The following is a 4,252-nucleotide window of genomic DNA, read 5'->3' on the forward strand; positions in this document are numbered from 1 at the left end:
TTTGCTGTAATAAGGTCCTGGTTCTGCTTTCAGTACAGAGAAATCCTTAGAATTTGCAGAGTTATCCCTGGCAACTTCTGTTCACTGAGAATAAAATTCTGATTCCCTGGGGCCTGGATGTTAGGATTTGGGGGTGTGAAAGGGTGAAGCAGGTTAATGAATCAGGACTTAGACTTAAGTCAGGTTTTATTGGGCTATGGTTTTGCTGTTCAAAGCAAATCTGCTTCATCAAATTAAAATGCTCAGCAATTTTAAATTAAAATTTACCATTGCTTGTATTATGACTACCTGTTGAGACAAAGGAGGCAACGGTGTAATTTCGTAATAAAAAGCATATTCTTTGATTGTGCTTTTGTCAGTTCTACACTTGGAGATACTTGAGCTCACAGCAGGTGTATTACTTAAAACTGGTTTTATAGCAACATTAGGCATTGTACAAATATACAGCACACAATGCCTAGTATTATTTTGTCTATTTTACAATATCAAGGATGGCCTTTGCCTCAAGTATCGTGCAATTCAACACCACTGTGTGGAAATTGTGCTTGAGAACAAATTATGGTTACTTGATGTAATAATGATTCTTTTTGTCTTTTGCACATAAATTGCATCAGATGGTAGTTTTATTCAAGTTTGTTGATCTGAAATGTTTTTGAATTCAGTATAGTCCTTGTCATTCTACGTAAAATTAAATACAAGTGTAACTGAATTTCACTTAGTTGAGCATTTAGGAAGTTTTACATAATGATGTCTTTTTTTTTTTTTTTTTTTTTTTTTTTTTCTTGTACTGATGTCATCTTGACCTTTCAAGCTGTTCAGAAGCCTAATTTTGCGCCTTCTGCCAAATTATTATAAGCATTTTGTATCTTTATTGACAAAATTATTGACAGAAATCATCCATTAAAAAAAAAAATAATCATGTTCCCTGTTCTTTTTTTATCTGTGTCTGACTATCAGTGTTTCTGTGACTCATTCAGTAAGGATTAGTTACTGCTTAGCATTTTGTCCATGATCATTAATTTGCTGGTGTAACTTAGTTTATGGGGCAACTGCTTTTGACTATTTATTCCTGAAGTCCTGCATTCTATAGAAAGACAAAACTGGTTTTCTTGATAGGTTCAATATACTGCTGTGGTTTTGTAGTCTTTATTAAACTAATACTGTGTAAGCTTACTGTGATCTATAGATACTTGCACTCTGGGTGGATCTACCTCACATCATGGGGAAGGATCTCCTTATTATCCAAATGTTGGCACCAAATACAAGCCACACTAAAAATTCATCCCTGAAATCGATAGGTCTTTGACGGAAGAGTGTGTCTCTCCCTCGCTGTTTATCTGTACTCTCTAAGGATTAGACTTGTAGGGCTGGCACTGTGATTCCGTGCTGGAGTCAAACCTCTTATCGATGCTGATCTTCCATTTTTTTACCATCTGTAAACTCAAATATTACTGACAGGCAGACTGTAGTGGAACTGGGCTTGAGGGCCTTTGGGGGAACTTCATAGCACAGACAGCATTTTACCTGCCTGCTCAGTGGGGTGCATCTGTGTGCATAAGCTTTGGATGGAGCTAGCTTTCAATAAAAAAGTGTTTCTGCAGACATCCCTGTCGTGTAGACAGCTGGATCTGTGATGATTGCACTTAAGATAGTCTAGCTATGGGACTTTCTCTTGTATTCTTAATGAAGACCAAGGTTTGAGCCTGGTGCAAATACTTCTTTCTGGTCAGTGCTTACTTTTGTACTATTTGTGGAAGCAGTTTGGAACAGTGGAAACAGTAATTTTGTCTAGGTTTTTATGCTCTGCCATAATTTTACTACTGTGGACTTCAGTGTAAAAATAATTAATAGTTGTTTTCTAAGTGTTGATGAGACAACATCTGAAAGTGCAGTTGATGGATATCTAACTGCTGAGGGTGTGGCTTGTCTGTACGTGATGCTTAGTGTAACTATTTTAATTTTTTGCAGATAAGAGGAAACCTCTGCCTTTAACAACATACCTTTGATAACCATGTGGAGATGGGACAGCCCATTAATCCCCCACCTCCAGGGAATCTTGAATCTTACCCCAGTATTTACAGAGATTCCAAGCCGTACACCAAGGTAGTGATAAGGAGCACATTTGGCAAGATCTCTGTGCAACTCCTTACTAAGTAAATAGGGGTTTTGCACATGAAAGCCTATGGGATAGAACATTAACCTGGTAGAAGACAAACCCATTTGCATTTTCTGTGGAATCTAGACTTCTCTTGCTTTTGCCAGTAGACACATGAGAACAGACTTCCCACTCTCTCCTACATAGTTCCCTCATCCATCTCTTCTGATCTGATGTGCAGGCTGGCAAGTTTATGAGACTAGACATGGCTTTATTGTAGGTGCAAGACTAAAAATCAGAGTATGCCATAAACTTCTTGCTTCTGTGGTAATTGTCATATTTCTGTTCTTGCTGTCCTTGAGAGACACAGACTGGTGAGAGCTAATAACCATTAAACAAAGATTGCAGTGTTTAGCTATGGTTTAAGACACGATGTGAACATATGGAATTTAAGATATGGGACAAATGAACATACAGGAATATGTACTATATGTGGTGATTATTTAACAGTTTGTCTGACACAATGTGGGGTTTATAAGAACAAATGTTTGTAACTAATGTGTTCATGCTGTCACATTAAGTTGTTGAGTGTTTTCAAAAACTTGTACAATAGAAAGCAAGTCTTTTATTAGGAATCACAAACCACCTTTTTTTCAAGAATCAACATTCTGAGTTTGAGTTAGTTTTTAGGCATATGTGTAAGCCAATAGCAATAACAATTTTAGAAATACAAAAGCGTTCACCACTAGTACAACCTATGCCTATTTCTCTGGCACCTTTGTGGTCCTATTTCTTTATCCCCTTCCCCGTTAGGTGTTATGCGACAAAGTATTCTGGATTCAGCAAAACTTGACTTAAGAAGGTTTCTTCCTCTCTACTCCCACAACAAGTGAGCTGAGAAGCAGCAAAAAACTCTTTTTGTCTATCTGGATAGGAATTATGTTTCTTATTTTGTGTGCTTGCTTGTTTATTTAGGAGAAGAAAAATCACATTACACAGCTAACAGATGCAGAAAATGCTGCCTTTATGAAATCAACTTTCAGCTTGGTGTGTTTTGTGTGAAGAAAACCTAGGAGTATACGCTGCTCTAGAACTGATGTGTATGTAGCAAAAACACTTTTACATGGGATGAAACCTTGATGTCCTTATTTAAGTTCTGTACTTCTTTGTTACTTCACTGAGATGGATCTTCCAGAGGTTTCAGTGGGACTTTATAGGATTCGGTGATACATTATTGTGGGACTCAGTTCCTTTACTCTGTGTATAACCTCCTCCTACTGGCATCTGTGGATCGGAAGTGTTGGAGGCTTTGTCCCTCATGATTATGATAGAACCCATTATACTTACTTCAGGTCTCAAAAGAGTGTGTGCCAAACATCCTACACAGAAACAGTAATAAATTGCACCCTTTGTTCCTTCTTAGCTTCTCTATTTCCCTCTCCATATTGTCTAGGGGAAAAGTGGTGGTGGATTTTAAATTGATTTTTGTGTGCATTGTTGTATTCTGTTGAATCTGTGTTAAAAGTACCTTATTTCACATTATCTATATCAGGCATTCAAAAAACTACATCCACATCCAGTCCTTTCTTCTTAGTATGATGAGGGAGACTTAAAAAACACCAAGAATGATATATTTTTTTATTATTATTACTATTATTTGCTTTCTAGCTTTTGGATATTTGTGTGTGTGTGTGTTTCTTTGTTATATACTGTTGAGAAAATTTGGTTTTATTTGTTTTACCAAAGCCCAAGGTCATCATATACTTCAAAAGATGGGATTTTAAGCAGACAAGTGTCTAGCAGTAATGGTGTTTACTATGGGAATGTAATCATGAAGTAGATAAGGAAGCATATGTATGTAGCATTCAATTTTATCACTTCTAAACAGATTGTATGATATACTAGTAAACAATTCTTATCTGATTAGACTTGAGAGGGGAGAAAAAATCCTATGCGAGTGACAATAACTCTTGGCAAAGTTTCTAAAATGTGGCATTAGGTAGTCCTCTCCGTATAAATGGGAGATGCATGGATACATTGCTGAGATGTGCTTGATTCAAATACCTACTTCCAGTAGGGTCTGGTGAGTAGGGTCTGGTGTTGTTGCTACAGTCCAACAACACAGTAGTCAGGTTCTCTGAAATTCCACTGAAGTGC

The sequence above is a fragment of the Oxyura jamaicensis genome, chromosome 1 (assembly GCF_011077185.1).
Source record: "Oxyura jamaicensis isolate SHBP4307 breed ruddy duck chromosome 1, BPBGC_Ojam_1.0, whole genome shotgun sequence".
Taxonomy (NCBI): domain Eukaryota; kingdom Metazoa; phylum Chordata; class Aves; order Anseriformes; family Anatidae; genus Oxyura; species Oxyura jamaicensis.